The sequence below is a fragment of the Azolla caroliniana genome, unplaced genomic scaffold (assembly GCF_043228905.1).
Source record: "Azolla caroliniana isolate FFs.n. ecotype wild unplaced genomic scaffold, voAzoCaro1.0.p SCAF_13, whole genome shotgun sequence".
In the NCBI taxonomy this organism is placed as follows: Eukaryota; Viridiplantae; Streptophyta; class Polypodiopsida; order Salviniales; family Salviniaceae; genus Azolla; species Azolla caroliniana.
Window position 1 is genome coordinate 12,388,925 of NW_028230448.1, and position 17,076 is coordinate 12,406,000.

General features: G+C 45.5%; 1 pseudogene across 1 annotated transcript; it reads right to left on the reverse strand.

The window, feature by feature from the left end:
- Window positions 1–2,764: 2,764 nt before the first annotated feature.
- LOC147856145 (uncharacterized) lies at window positions 2,765–5,063 on the reverse strand (annotated as a pseudogene). Its single transcript, XR_015530670.1, has 2 exons — window positions 4,033–5,063; window positions 2,765–3,936 (listed from the first exon to the last, which is right to left on the reverse strand). The product of XR_015530670.1 is annotated as an uncharacterized LOC147856145 (transcript).
- Window positions 5,064–17,076: the final 12,013 nt, after the last annotated feature.

The window sequence follows — 17,076 nt, forward strand, 5'->3', positions numbered from 1 at the left end:
TTTTTACATATTTCATGTAGTGTGCGAATTACACTACAACACTCGCCCCCTCTGAACCCGCACATCCTCTGGTATGTGCTGAAGTTCTCGATGCATGTTATTCGTCTTCATTCGTAGCACTCTTCGATTCTCCCCTTATGTTGACTATGAGTTGTAGTCCACTTTCTTCGCTTTCCGTATCACCGTGATCTTTGTTTGGTTGCTCCTCGATGTCGGTCTTGTCTAGGGTTACATAGGGTTCTTCGTCAGTCCGCTTCTTGAAAATCTTCACCCGTTTCCCCGCTATAGGCACCCGTAGTACTGTTCCATCCAACTCGCATAGTCGGTAAGTTCCGTTGTTGAAAACTTTCCGAACCTCGTATGGCCAGAAACACCTTTTTGCGAACTTCCATATCGTTGTATGTTAATGATCCAGACTACTGTCATAGACAATCACCCAATCTCCTTCTTCAATCTTCCCCGGTCATAGTCGATGCTTTGTGTCGAATCGGCTTTTGTTCCGGAATCACGCTTCCTGTTGTCGGCATGTTGCTTTTGCTATGTCTTCCGGTCTTCCCTCCAGTTGTCGTATCCGGACCGCTAATAGTTCTTCTCGGCTCATCTCTTCCTTCCACGGCAGCAGTGCCCATGTCGCAATTGCAGTTTCCCTCGGCATTACTGGTGCTTGTCCGGTCATAAGTTCGGCCGGCATAAAACTGGTCACGGAACTGTGCGTCGTACGATCCGCCCATAGTGCATACATGAGCATCTGTGGCCAATCCTTCACCCTTCCGTTGCATGCTTTTGCAAGTGCTTTGACGATTGGACTATGTCCTCGTTCGATCTTCCCGTTAGCTTCCAGATTGTATGCCGTTGTTAGTGTTAACCGAAATCCATGTTTGGTGAAGAATTCCCTGGCTTTATCAGACTCGAGTTCTCCTCGATCCGCAATCACTTGTCCTACGCACCCGTACCTGCAAAACACTTCTTCCAAAAGAAATTGGCATACCACAGAACACGTTTTCCTCCATAGCGCTCGACCTTCTACTTGGTTTGTGAGATCTTCCTGAGCTAACACCAAGTACTTCTTTTGTCCGATCCCGGTTGGCATGCCTACAATGTTGACCATCCATTTGAAGTTGATTGTCGGTGAGAATGTCAGATGTAACTCATCTCGGTGTTGAACCCCGGAGTAGTCTTGGCATTTCTCGCAGCTTTCCGTGAACTCCGCGACATCTTTGTACATATTCTTCCACCAATATCTTTGCTTCATCTTCACAAATGTTGCCCATGTTCCTTGATGTCCAGCCCAATCGGATTCGTGAAATTCGGAGATTATCTGGTTTCATTGCTCTTTTGTCCCGACTACTCGAAGTGGTATGCCATCCGGTCTTTTCGGCTCCCTCCATATTAATCCATTTTCGGACTTTTCAGCTCCCTCCATGCCATCCGGTCTTTTCGGCTCCCTCCAAGAAGAACTTTCGGACTTGCCGCTTCTTACTTCGGATCTCAGCTCTCTTCTCTTTATTGTCTGATGATTCCTCGATTTCTTGTAGCACTTTCCCGATCAAAAAGCTTTCTCCCTCGTATTCTTCTTCCCGGAGTTCTCGGATTACGTTCACCCGGCATATGTGCTCCGAAGCAAAGTAGTCTTCGGAAATTTCTTCATTATCGGATTCGGTTATGTCGTCTCCGAACCGCACCCTTGATAGCATATCCGCTACCGCGTTGTCTTTTCCAGAGATGTGTCGTACCTCTGGATTAAGTGACTTAACATATGCAATCCACCTTAGCATAGCCACATCCGGTATAGTACAACACTACATCATCCCGAGTATCGGAAGACAATAAGTTTCGATCACTACTTCGGCTTCGATCAAATAATCTCGATCCGATTTGATTGCCGACACGACTCCCCATAATTCTCTTTTGACTTGTGCACACCCGCGTTGCCTTTCGTTGAGAACCTTTGCTCCGAATCGGATCGGATATCACGAACCATCTGAGTTGGCTTGATTGATGACCCATCCGATTCCGGTTGGACTTGTGTCAACCGTTACTATGATCGGTCGGTCATAGCTCGACTTCTTAAGTGATTCCGCCCTCTGTAGTGTTTTCTTAAGCTTCTTCATGGCTTTGGTATGTTCCGGTCTCCACTCGAACTTCTTACCCTTCCGCAACAAGTGATAGAGTGGGTCCACAATATGTGCATAGTGCGGAATCCATATGTGATAGAATGCACATGCTCCAAGAAACCTTCGGACTTCGGATTGTGACTTGCATACTTCTTTCATAGCTTGAATCGCATCGATCTTGGTTGGTGACGGTCTTCGGCCGTAGGGCCCACATAGATGTCCGACTACCAATATTTCTTTTTGTCCGAATGCCGATTTCTCTCCAGAAAGTGTTAGGTGCACATCTTCTAACTTTCGTAGCACTTTCTCGCAATCCCGAATATGGTCGACTATGAATTGTTAGCATCCCCGACCATCCATAGTCTCATCTTTTTCTTCCACCACGCATCCTTTCATCGGAATGTCATCTAGGAACGACATCGTTATCTCCCTAAGAGGGAGTGATAACTTAAGATCCATACTTAAGACACCACCTAGAAGGTTGAGCTCATATGTGTATGCTTTATTAACACATAGAGACTTTGTGCTTCAACATATGAATACCCCTTCTTAGGAAGGAGACATATATCAAGAACACATGTATACTCTGGTCCCATAGGTCAAAATTGGCCTCTTTATGGACGATAAAAATTCTAATTCTAATTCTAATTCTAATTCTCAATGGGATATGAAGACGGATTAAACAACTTTACAACATTGAAAAATGTAACATACGGGAAACAATTGTTTAAGGCATCAATAACATGTTGGACAAAGTCCTTTCCAATGCTAATGCATTCATCCAAACTACCATTTTCCACATTACCATGAAACATATTCATGTTGAAATCACTATCTTCATTCTCACTATCAAGACCACTTACTAGTCTTCTTGATCGTTTTGTTACCTCCTTTGGGTTTGGAATTGGTATAAACTTCAATGGATGTAAATGAGTAACATTATCACATCCAATATATGTGAGTATGCCATCTTTCACATTATCTAGAAAGTTTGCAAGAAACATAGACCCGGTGCCAAATGTTTCACAAGATAAATATCGTCTTCGAAGTTTCTCATGGATGATATCCAAGTGAACACAAAGCATAGTTACATTCATTAATTCCCTTTGGAATTGCTCATTTAATTTATTTAATTCCACAAGAATATCTGCCAATAGGTGTAACATAAATTGCACTTTGAATATAGTAGCATACTCGTACCATTTTTTCTCATGTTTTTCCCATTGTTCTAAAATTGCAGGCATAAGTGTAACTAGTCTCTCCATTACTTGGCCTCGAGATAACCATCTTATGGAGTGAATTTTAAGCACCTTCAAATCACCCTTACCGTGTCATTTCATTATTTCTTTTAGCTCCTTGTGTCTATTAGTTGACTTTCTCAACCAAGAGTATACTTTATTTGCAAATGCATCAAGGAAGCTAAACACATGTGCATGAGACATTATATATGCATCTTTTATGGCAAGTGCTTCACGATGTGCAATGCCATGCACTCCCAAAATATTAGGCATCATGGATTGAAACTTAGAAATTGTTCCATTGTTCTTACCTACCATAGATGATGCCCCATCACTTGCAAAAGCCACTAGTTTTTTTAAATCTAAATTGCTCTCCAAAATGAATTCATTGATAGTATTATAGATACCTTCAGCTTTCCCATTTTCCATCGGAAGAAGACACACAAATTTACATTGTGGCTCCCCTTTGCCACCTTCACTTAAGTACAAGACATAGATAATGAGGTGTTTTTCCAATGTCCGATCGGTGCTTTCATCAATCAAGATGGAGAAAAATGGACTTCCACGAATTTCATCATACAAGAGTTTTCTTGTGTGGTTCTTAATAGCCATTAAGAATTCTCTTGCAGATTTAGCATTAGCATAAGCACCATATTCATTTGAGGCAGGGGCATTTGGAGTACCAAGTTCCCTTTGTAACTGACATTGTTTTACATATTTCTCTAATGGAATATCATTACAAGCGTAAAAATGAACCAACTTCATGCATAAGATTATCCTCTCATTTTCTAAATGCATGATTTCTGAAATTTTGTCATCCATTGGGCCTTTCACATTTGCATTTTCCTTTTGTATCTTTACATGATACATAGCACTTGCTATTACATGGTTGGATGACTTAGAATGCTCATTCAATGATGACAATTGCATGCTAAGCGATCCACCATCTGTAAAAACATTATTCCTTCTCGCATATTCACACCACATGCATTTTATTTTTTCATCACCTAATAAGGACTTTGTCAAATATGCCCCTGGGTGGAGCAAAGTCCAATGGTTTCTCCACTTTCTTTTTGTTTTATTAGAAGAAGATGTTGACACATTTACATTTGTGACCACCTCTTCATCTTTATTTGGAGTATCATTAAGATGTGCTTTCTTGCAAAACACACTCTTAATAGAAGGTTGGTGTGATCTATGTTTTTTGGGGCAAGACATACTCTTGAAACTGAGAGAATTCACAAACCAAGAAAAAAAACAAAGATGAGATGGGCAATAAAGGATAGTTTCCACTCTAGATCTTCCAATCTATCAAAAGAAAAACGAAGAAAGATGAAGGCTCACATTATCTTACACGCACATGCAAATCCGAAGTTACGGTAAGAGTTCTTAGAATGGGTGTGGGGAGTTGTTGCACTATTTGTGCCTCCGAAGTTCCATGGTATAGAAGTCTACACAGAAACACTTTTGGTCCTCGAATTGCAAGACTATGAAGAAATGTCTAATCTGAAAGTCAGTAGCCTGTAGAGTATAATGAAGAGGAGGCCATTGAAGTGGTTCACAGTTTCAAACACCTCAGTGTTGCCATACCTAGTCAACACACTTGGAATACATGGTGAATGGAAACCACATAGATTCATAGTATGAATGTGAGAGCATGTGGCACTTGCGCACAACCCAAAGATGGGAGATTCCAACAATGTCATTTGTATGCATGCATTGTCGAATACAAGTGTATAATGGCCGTATTCACACTGTCCCTTTGGACAACCCAAGTTTGGGCTATTTCTGTAAATAGCATAAAGGGCAGTTGCCCTAGGACAGTCACTATATAAAGTGGCTTTGTAACCTTTAGAAAAGGTTGTTGGTTGTCATTCTTTGTAACTGTTGCTATTGGAATATAACGTTTCTTTGTGCCTCTCTCTCTCTCTCTCTCTCTCTCTCTCTTGCTTATGCGCATACACAGGTTCTTCTTCATTACGAATGTTGCTTGCACTTCCGCATTGACGGCCTTGTCCCCAACATTTGGTATCAGAGCATTGGAGGTTCTTCAACCCGCTGCCGGCCGTCATAGTACACCACACAACATTCTGTTTCTGTTTTTCTTGAAGAACAGAGAAGAGAGAAGACAAACAAGAAGTTTGCATCTCACCGTGTTAAATCACTAATTGGAGTAAACTAGCCGGATGTACTCTGTTCCTGTGATTGTAACCACTTGAGGTGAGCTCCTTGTGCAACACCCGACCCAATCGTTCTTCATTTGGTTAAACATCATCCGAATAGGTCACCGGACACTATTCACCCTCTTGTTGTAACCACCCGTTGCAGATTGGTCTCCTGGCAACAACCAAATTCGTGGTTCATTCGGTTGATCGACATTCGGGCGGATTAGTTGGATCCGTCCCTCTCATCGCTGCATTCATCCAAAGCAAAATCGGCCCAAACAATCAGTTTCTTGTAATCGGTATTCGGCATACAATCGGAAGCTAACCGGGCTCACTCCAACTCGGCAACATTCGGGAAGACCAGCCGGTTCTGTCCCTCAAGTTACCGGAGTCACTCCGAGCAAGTTCAGCAACAAGTATCCGAAACCAAACCGACTCGGGTTCAAAACCGACTAGAACGATATCGGGTGAGCCGACCAACTGCACCCTACTAAGGTTCCTAGTCAACTATGAACAGAGTCTTACCAACCGAAATCGAATTAGATGGCATCAACATCCAGCTCATCAGAGAGGAGTCTAAGGAGGTTCGATGGTTCGAACTTCAACTTCTGGAAGGAACAAATGCAGGACTATCTCATAGTCAAAGGTCAGATAGACCCGATTGAGAATGAAAATCCTCTAGAAACATACAAGGCAAACGAGTGGCTAAAGCTGGACAGAATTGTCCGCGCCACGATTCGGATGCACTTGTCAGAGTCAGTGTACTTCACAGTGCAATCATGCTCGACAACATTTGAACTTTGGAAAACATTGTCGGAAACGTATGAATAGAAGGTCGCGACAACGAAGATGTATCTGATCCGGTGCCTCTACAACTTGTGGATGAAAGAATCCAATTCGGTTCAGGCACACCTCAACGAGTACGAAAGCATAAGCTCCCAAATCTCGTCTTAGGGGACGACAATCGAGGATGAACTGAGAGCAATGATACTCATTAGTAGTCTCCCCTCTTCATGGGAAACTTTTGTTAAAACCATGTGCAATGCTTCAACAGCTGCCGTTAAGTACTCCGAAGTCACGAGCACAATCCTGACTGAAGCAACTCGGAGAAAGTCTTTCGCCAAAGACTCGGTAGATGAAGCTTATGTAGTACAAGGTTCGATCGACCGATCGAACAACCAGGGAAGAAGTTCTTCCTGACCACCGAACAACCGAATCTGCAACTACTGCAAGAAATCGGGACACATCAAAGCCGACTGCCGGGCACTCAAAGCAAAAACCGACAAAGCTTAGAGAGCGGATCAGAAGAGTAGCCGGCATGAGGAGGTCAACTACGTCGGCTCTTTAGCTGAAATTTTGATGACTGACCCGAACATATTGTCCATAGAGAACCCAGTCGAATCAGAAGTCCTACTTACGATTGAGGAATCGAGCACATGGTTCCTGGACTCGGGCGCATCGTATCATGTGACACCTCACCGATCTTAGTTTCGGCAATACTCGGACGGGCACTCCGACTCAGTTCGAGTCGGAAACTCGCAACACTGTGCTATAATCGGAATCAGCACCGTAGAGCTCAACCTTTCGGGTGGCTCTACACTCGTACAACACAATGTCCGACACGTTCCTGAGCTCTCAAGACCCTTGATCTTAGTCGGATAGCTTGACGAAGCCGGCATTTGTGCCGGATTCTCATTAGGAGGGTGGACACTCCACAAAGGGAACCTCCTACTTTCTTGAGGACCAAAGGTACATTCATTGTATCCTTTATATGTCACATTCAAAGAAGGTGACTTATTTCTGGTTGATATCCCCGTGTCATCATTATGGCACAGACGACTTGGACACCTCAGCAAGGCCCCGCATAACGCACCTATCTAGAGCCGGTTACATCCCCAAACTCTCCTTCTCGGATCATCAATTCTGCAAGCATTGCCATTACGGCAAACAGGTAGCCACATCACACCCGACATCAGCACCAAGAGAATCGAGTCCCCTCGATTTGGTCCACTCGGACGTCTGTGGCCCGATGCCACATCAGTCTCTCGGCGGTGCTTCGTAGTTCGTCAATTTTATTGACGACTCGACTCGGAAGGTGTGGGCTTACCCCATCAGAACCAAAGATCGGGTGTTTTCGATCTTCTCTAAATGGCTTGCAATGGTCGAAAATTAGACCGGTCGGAAACTGAAATGTCTCCGAACCGACAATGGAGGAGAATTCAAGTCTGAAGAATTTGTCAAATTTTGCCGGGAACGCGGCATTCGACGTGAATATACGACACCTTATAATCTGGAGCAGAACGGAATTGTAGAATGCATGAATCGAGCGATTCAAGAACGCGTAGTATCCATGCTCCAACACTCCGGACTGTCGGATGGCTTTTGGGCGGAGGCTCTACTTACGACAATACACATAATAAATATGTCACCAAGTAGACCTCTAGGACTTCAAATACCTCAAGAAATATGGACCGAGGGTAAGCCGAATTATGACAAGTTGAGGATCTTCGGTTGTGAGGCATACGCCCTCATACCGAAAGACAATCGCCGGAAACTCGAACCAAGATCAAGGAAATGCGTTTTCCTTGGGTATGGACCCGACGGCGAGATCATATACTGACTCTGGGACCTCGAGCACAGACAAATCGTCCGAAGTTTGAACGTCGTGTTCAATGAGTCGGCTATGCATAAAACGGCTGAAAGGCCTATTGAAGTCCGAAGGGTAATATTTTCCGAAGTGCCAACCCTTCATGATGGCCCAACCCACAACACGAGATCAGTTTCACCGGTAACCGACAACTCTTGCACCGAATCCACCGATTCGACATAGCCGAATGGCTCGGCTGCCGACCATCCGACATCGACAACCGGTGCGACTAGTCCAGTCATACCTCGCAGATCTAAGAGACTGTCGCAACATCCGGAGAGGTACTCTCCCGGAATTTTTTTTACCGACGCCGGCGAATCGACGTCTTACGAAGAAGCATCGGCATCTGCTGATTCAACCACATGGCATCTGGCGATGGAGTCGGAAATGCAATCCATTCGGGCAAACAAGACTTGGGACTTGGTCGAATTACCGAAGAATCGACGTGCTCTTCCATGTAAGTGGGTCTAACGACTAAAAGAGACGTCCTACTTGACCAACCCAAAGTACAAGGCCAAATTAGTTGCGAAGGGCTTTCGACAAGAATATGGCGTTGACTTCGAGAAAATCTTTTCACTAGTGGTGAAAATGACAACCCTTCGTTTCATGCTCGACGTTCTGGCCACCGACAACTTGGAGCTGATTCAGCTAGATGTAAAAACGACATTCCTCCACGGTGACCTACAGGAGGAAATCTATATGGAGTAGCCGAAAGGCTTTGTGGCATTCGGCTAGGAACATCTAGTCTGCTGACTCAGGAAGAGTCTCTATGGCCTAAAATAGGCACCCCGACAGTGGTACAAGAAGCTCGACGACTTCATCCAATCGGTCGGCTTCTCAAAGAGTGATGAGGACCATTGTTTCTTCACCAAAACAGCTCAAGACGGGTCTCCTGTCTTGACGGGAACTCAACGCTCCTTATGCACAACGCTCGGCCGCAACCGAGCTTAGAATGATACACAAAAAATGGGAAATAAAAACGCGACACAAAGAAGAGACGAGGTACACAGGAGGTTTACGTGGAAAACCCCAAACTAGGGGAAAAACCACGGCAGCCCACAAGCTGCAAACTATCACTATGATGGAATGTACAACAATGAGTTCACTGAGGCACCGACCTCGTGCTCACAGATCTTCGCCACAGGCGACAGTTACAACAGAGGCAACGACCTCTTTCTCTCTCTCTCTCTCTCTGTACAGTTACACACACACTCTATTCTTGCACCAACAAGAATGACAACAACCACACACACACTAAAAAAGTTTGCCCTAAGTCATATTTATACTAATATGACTTTTCAGCTATTTACAAATATAGCCTCGATGGGCTCTTAGAAAACATATTTACGAATATGTCTTTCCTCCGGTTCTCACCGGGTCTGCGTCATCCGGCTCTCCGTAGCGGGGTACTCCTCATCCGGTTCTCACCGGGCCTGCACCATCCGGCTCTCCGCAGCTGGGTACTCCTCATCCGGTTCTCACCGGGCTTGCACCATCCGGCTTTCCGTAGCCGGGTACTCCTCATCCGGTTCACACCGGGTCTGCACCATCCGGCTCTCCGTAATCGAGATTGTTTGTCGGCACTGTTCTTCTCCCTTCCCATCCGGAGGAACCTGTCTCCCAACATGTCTTCCTCATCATCTACATGGACGACATGCTACTCTCCGGTCGGCATGTCGGAGAGCTTACCGAACTCGTTCGGAAACTGCGGTTGAAGTTTGCCATGAAGGACCTCAGTCCGACAAGACACATAATTGGTATGAAGATTAGTCGGCATCGCGATAAACGAGAACTTTTCTTGTCTCAAATCGACTACATCAGACGTGTCTTGGAACGCTTCAACATGCACTTGGCCAAGTCTGCTTCGACCCCACTCCCCATTAACCTTCGACTGTCTTAGCGAGACTGCCCAACATCCGGTCCGGAGGGGGAAGATATGAAGTCGGTACCATATGCATCGGCATTCGGGTCCCTTATGTACGCGATGGTCGCGACATGGCCTGATATTTCTCACGCCGTAGGAGTCGTCAACAGATTCATGCACAACCCCGACCGATCGCACTGGAACGCAGTCAAGCATGTGCTCAGATATGTTGCTGGCACAAAAGACCACGACATTCTTTTCAGCCCGAACTCAACCTCAGGCGTAGTCGGTTACATCGACTCGGACTTCGCCGACTGTGTGGATAGTCGGAAATCAACAACCAGATACAGTTTCAAATTCGGCAATGGAGCAATCTCGTGGAAGTCGAAACTTCAGGAGTGCAGAACCGCCTCAACGACCGAAGCAGAATATGTAGTTGTGTCTAACACGGCAAAAGAAACTTTATGGCTCGGTCGGCTGGCGCACACGTTTCGACAGGTCAACTTCGACCTGGCTCCGGTTGTCTACAAAGACAGTCAGGGTGTTGTTGCTTTGTCAAAGAATCTGGTTCACCACAACGCCTCCAAGCATATCGACGTCAAGTCGAGGCGAGGCGGTAACGAGAGCCTCGAGGGACACCGACACGGAGGTCGGGATGACGGTACGCTCTACGACGAGAGAGGATGGCGGTCAAAGGAGAAGCAAGGAACGCGGAATGGGGTCGCCTAAGGGCCAAAGAATGAGTGCATATTCGGGGGACAACCTCGGCGCACGGGAAGAGCCTACGGAAGGCAAGCGTAGAGCGGGAAGAGTCGACACACCGAGGTGTTCGGCATGCGGAGACGATAAAACCAAAGGAGGAACATATGGGGCACACAAAGGGCGGAATCCGGAGTGCGATCGGAGAGATTGGGAGCGCATCCGGAGGACATACGAGGCGGACCAAGAGGGTGTGCCTTGGGGTGAAGCGGCAAGATCGGAGGTTGTGGAGGACACCGAAGACGAGAGCACCGACACGGATGTCGGGGAAGCAATGTACCTTTTCAAAAGGGTACAGAGAGCGGAGCGGAGTGTGAGACGTGCGATGTGGCCGCGTAAGGGCCGAGCGACGAGCACGAGGATGAACGACAACGAAGTTCGGCGACAGTGCCGAGTCGAAGAAGCGGCCGAGGCGAGACAAGCATGGACAAAGAGCACACGGTGCAATATCCGGCAAACAGTCGGGAAGAACGAGGATTCGGCCCAAGGTCGCAGGCGGAAAACGAAGGAAACCGAAGAGAGGAGTGCGAAGATCGGGTCTGGCAGATCGGGCAGAGACAGTGGTTCGGCAAAATCCGTCGTGTATGGTGGATCGGATGGAGCCGACGGTTCGAGAGCATACAACGGGTATGGCAGACCGGGAGGCTACGGTGGTCCATGTGGAAGGGACGAGCTTGCTCGAAGTGAAAGACGAAGTCGGGCAAAGTTGACAAGGACGCTAAGGACCCGGTTGATCCCCATGGCCGAAAATCTCACCTCTTTCCCCTTCTTGGCACATACCGATGGATGTGCGGTTTGGTGGGGGCGGATGTCGTGAAGATTTTCGTCCATAGGGGGAAAACCAAGCGGAGTGAGCAAAACCGGGGGTGCAACATTGCACACGCACATGATGTTTTTGTAAATAAGAACAAATGTAAATTGTAAGAAATGCACCACAAGATTCCTAAAGTATAAATGTGATGTGCACATCCACATGAGAGAGAGAGAGGTACATAGGAGTACGAGGTGAGTAAGGGGCATAGTAGTATGTGTGAGGAGTGGGAGTTAGGGCCCCATCAATCCCTCCTCCAAGAATGCAAGAAAATATCCCCATTGAATGAAGGAGATATTTAGTCTCTCCCTTTGTAATGGCGTCCTCTCCTTATGCTATAAAAGGAGAGGAAGGGGCACCATTGAAGGGGTTGCCTATTTTGTGTATGGGAGGTATACCGCTTAGTCTAGAGTTCTTACCATTTTAGGGTTAGGGCTTCGTTTAGGGTTTCTTTATTCATCTTCGGTTAGGGTTTTCTCATAGTCATTTGGTGCGGCCCATGCGGCCACCATGGTTGTAATCATTTGTTCGTTTTAATATAACTTGTTTAGTATCTTGCCGCCGCGATCTCTCCTTCTATGTCATGGTCTTATTCTTTCCTCTTCTCCTCTTGAGCTAAGCCTCCACATCATGTCTTATTCTTTCTCCTCTACTCCTTAGTCCGAGACCCCTGTGGTCCCGCCCTTCTCCACGCACGCGTGTAACAACGCAACAACGGCCCTTATCATAGCACCGTTTTTGTCATGACTGAGCCAATTGTAGATTTTTGTGTATGCTCATCCGTAAGATAGGTTGAACTTGTTGCAAGTGCAACCACCAATCCATTGCATCAGTTCGAGTATCTTTTTTGGGCAGATCCACCTTGAAGTTAGGGGGTAAACGAGGGTCTCTTCCATATAGTGCTCTGAAAGGACTGATTCGAGTCGAGGCCTGCACCGAAGTGTTATACGCATGCGTGATGAAGTGTAGGATCAAGTCCCACGTTGTGTGTAGTGGATCGATGAATGTGGTAAGTTGTTGTTTAATCGTCTTGTTCGTCCGTTCTGTCAATCCGTTCGTTTGGGGATGATATGAGGAGGTGAATATTTGTTGAATGCCTAATTGTGTGGCTAATGCTTGCAATACCTCTCCGCTAAATTGTGGTCCTTGATCTGACAAGATTCAAGCTGGACAGCCATGTGGGAAAATGATCCACTCCATCAGCTTCGTTGCTATGGTGATAGCTCGTGCATCCGGAATTGCGGTGGTTTTGGTCCATCACGTCAAGTATTTAGATATGACTAAGATATACCTGTTTCCTGCTTAGGATTCGGGAAACGGGCTGATGATATCCCATCCAATTAATTCAAAGGGTTCAGAAACAGTAATAGGCTGGAGTAGGTCATCATTGGAATGGGGTGGCTTAATTTGTTGACATGAGTGACATTGTTTGATGTAGGCTGCGATCGTTGTACGCATTTGCGGCCAATAATATCAGAGACGGATCTTGTCCAACACCTTGTGGAATCCAAGGTGGCCAGACATCGGGTGATCGTGAAAAAATTACATATATAAATTCCTCAAGCTTTGTGGTATGTAGATTCGTGGATCTTTCCTTGTTTGTATAAAGTATAAGACATTGTTTTGCAATTGGAAATGGCCGTGTACATTTTTGCTTGTTGTCGATTAGATGTCATGGGTGATTATTCATATTTGTTCGTCGGCTTGTTGTAGGGCTGCTATATGGGCCATCGTTGTGGGTAATTGGACTACTGTAGGGTTGAATTGAACACATTGTGTTTCTACTCTTGACAACCCATCGACAATCACATTTTGGACTCCTTTTTTATAAGTTAATGTGTACCAATACTCTTGTAAAGCCATTGCCCATCTTAATAGGAGACCTGGTCTGGTGGTTGTGGCTTGTTAATTAGATGGACTAGGGGTTGGTGGTCTCTTTCGACGTTGACGTGGGTGCCATGTAAATAGGGATGGAACTTTGTGAAAGCCCATACGATTGCTAACCGTTCCTTTTCTGTTGTGGAGTAATTCTTTTCTACAGGAGTAAGGGTTGACTTATATAGGCAATTGGGCTCTCCACTCCTGTTGCATCCGTTTGTTGTAGGACGGCTCCCAATCCATGATTGGATGCGTCTGTCTGCAAAAGAAAGGGGTGTGAGAAATCTAGGTGAGCCAACTGACCTGCTTGGTGTAGTGTATTTTTTAATTGGATGAAGCTGTTCTCATATTCTATTGTCCACTCAAACTTGGAGCCTTTTCGCAATAGGTGTCGTAGGGGTGTTGTCATGGTGGTCATACTCGGAATGAATCGGAGTGAAAAAGTCGTCATGCCTAAGAAACGATGTAAGGATTTAACTGTGGTTGGTCGGGGAAAATTAGTCACGGCCTCGGTCTTCTTTGGGTCCATCTGTAGGCCTTATGCAGAAATTATGTAGCCCAAAAACTTTAGCTGTGTGCTACCCCATCTGCATTTTTTCCACTGTAATTTCAAATTGTGTTGTTGTATTCGTTGTAGAACTGATTGTAATACTTGAATATGTTGTGGCCATGTGGAAGTATGAATTGGAATATCATCTAGGTATATGAGTAGTGTACCATCAGCGATTAGGTCTGCGAAGATTGAATTTGCCATCCGTTGAAATGTGTTGCCTGCATCGAACAAGCCAAATGGCATCCTGTTGAACTGGAATAGGCCTTTGTGTGTTCTGAAAGCTGTCTTATGTACATCTCTTGAGTCCATTGGAATCTGCCAATATCCGGCCGCAAGATTGATACAGGTGAAGTACTTGGAGCATCCCAACTGGTCCAAGACGTCAATTATTCGCGACAGAGGGTAAAGGTCATGGATGGTAACTAGATTGAGCTTGCGAAAGTCAACACAAAATTGGTATGTGCCATCATCCTTTTTGACCATGTGTCGCTCTGATACCCAATCACTATGCAAGGGTGAGATGATCCCCTTTTTAAGCATCTCATTCACCACTTGGTCAATGCGTGCATGATCTAAAGGAGAACGTCGTCTTGCTGTTGTCCGGACAAGTGTTGCGCTTCCTATGTTGATGACATGTTGGACTGGGAATGAGACTGTAGTGGGCTTGTCAGATGAGTTGATTAGCTCGGGGTATTGAGGTAAAATCTTGTGTACATCATTTAGGCAAACCTCCTTGCTTAATGCTACCTGCGCATTGCTGATTTGTTGGTTGCATTTGCTGGTGAACAGGGGAACTGAACTTGCTTGTGGTAATGTGAGGCGACACGTATGGAAATCGAGTTGGGCCCTGCTCTTGATGAACCAATCACATCTGAGTGTGAGTGGGAACAATTGATGTGGAAGTACGTACAAGGTGTGCGTGATTGTGGTGGAGTCTAGCTTGAGTGTGCAGGCGGTTGTGGCATTGGACTTATATAGGCGTTGGTGATCGCCGAACAACACCTTGATTGGGGGGGCTTTGGAGGTTGAAAAATTGAGGTGATCAACTAGATCTTGGCTGATGGAAGATATGCTACTACCGGAATCGAAGAGAACTTCCTGCGGTTTATTGAGAATTGTGGCCAGGGCCGTGCACACGGGAGAACTTGAGGATGTGGATGCTTGTATGTGCGGGGGTTGTGCTCCCTTCAACACCCCGCGACTCAGTTTTCCGACAGGTCAGCCTAGTAACTGTTGTCAGCCAAATGTACTTGCACATTCTGCTTCTGTGTTTGGTTGTTCCATTTCAGATAGTGTTTCTTCACGTGCCCATAGTTGTTGCAAAAAAAACACTTAGGTCTTCCTTGTGCATCACATGTTGGCAGGTTCCTTCTGTTGGGAATATGTCCCTCCAGTGGGAGGAAGAACCGACTGATCGGAAAGCCGACAATCGATGACAGGGAAGATCCGACTGTCCGGAATGCCGACAATCGAAGAGTCGAAAATAGTGAGTCGACTATTTGAAGATTCGATTATTATTATTATAGTAATAATAATGATGATGATGTGTGGAAACAAGTCCCTCCAGATGGGAAAGACAGAGGAGCCGAGTTGATGAGTGACTCGGCCGAGGCCGAAACCAGAAACGTGTATATAGCCAACTCGGGAGACTATAATCGTGGAAGTCTAAGTGTGCGCCCCATGAGGGCTACGTATGTAAACAGCCGGAAAGTTGTGTAAGTATATATACAACTAGGGCAAACTTTACGCGCAGTGCAGAGGTTGTTTTATATAGAGGTTGTAAAACACAATGGATCGTGAGAGAGAGAAGGGAGAGTCGTGCCATAGTTGTGTGTGTAAGAGTAGAAGCGAAGAGCCCTATGCAGCTGATACACTCAATAGAGTGTTGTAATCATCTCTGTATTGTATATCCACTATACTATAGTGAAGAATCTGTTCACCCATGGTTTTTCCCCGTTTTAGGGTTTCCACGTAAATCTCTGTGCACTGTTGTGTGTCTTGTTTTTTCCGACATTTCTGTGATTTGTATTTCAGCGCGTAGTTCGTTTATTGTGACCTATTCCGCATCAATTTCTCAACACCTTCTTGCTTGTAGTTGAGCATTCTGGATATTGATTTCCATCGGCGTGGTGTTGCTGTTGTACTGCTTCTCGGAATTGACATTGGATGACCAACTCATTTGGAGTTCTGTTTGCATTGCTGCTTCAATGTGTTGCGCAATGAGGATGGCTTCTTGAAATGTTTTAGGGCCTTGGTCGCGCACTCGACGATATATTTTTGGGCGTAGCTGTGGCCATAAGAAGAATAGCTTCATCGATTTTGGCATTGTTGGATTTGCGCGAGTAAGTAATTGCTGTAATCGGATTGCGAATTGTGTCACTAGCTCATGTTGTTGTTGTTTGATAGTCTCTAGTTGTTGTAGAGCTATCTGAGTTGAGTCATGGTGAGCGAAATTCCCGATCATGAGGGATTTAAGTATCGACCAATTGTTCTTGGACTCCTCTGTTTTTTGTATGAACCATGTGGCCGCAATGCCCTCCAATAAGGTTCACATCTCCAGTGCTTTCCGTGCTTTGGGCCATTGATGGTAGCTTGCCACCATCTCAAAATGATCGAGCCAAGAAAGGATTTAGGTCATACTCGTGGATCTGGGCGATTAGCGTGCCTATCTGTTTGCGAAGAGAAAAAAGATAGCATGGCCTGATTAGTGAAATTTGATTGTATTGCGATGTTAGATACCGCTTGTATTAGTTGATCCATCTGAAAAGTTTGACGATTTTCTTGGTGCTGTTGCAGAAATTCAGGATTCATGTCGGTGCATTCTGTTGCACCGTTGTTCTGCATTGGAGATGCCATATGTACGTTAGTTTCGACTTGTTGTTGTTGCGTCTTGTTGTGTTGGGGTAGCGTTGCGACTTCTTCTTCTTGATGTGGTGGTGTCTAATCTGTTGGAGTAGCGTCTTGTTTTTGCTTCAGTTTTTTCTTGATTTGGTGTGTTGATTGTTGCCCGTCTTCTCCACCAATGTGTGTAAAATGCCTTGACAAAA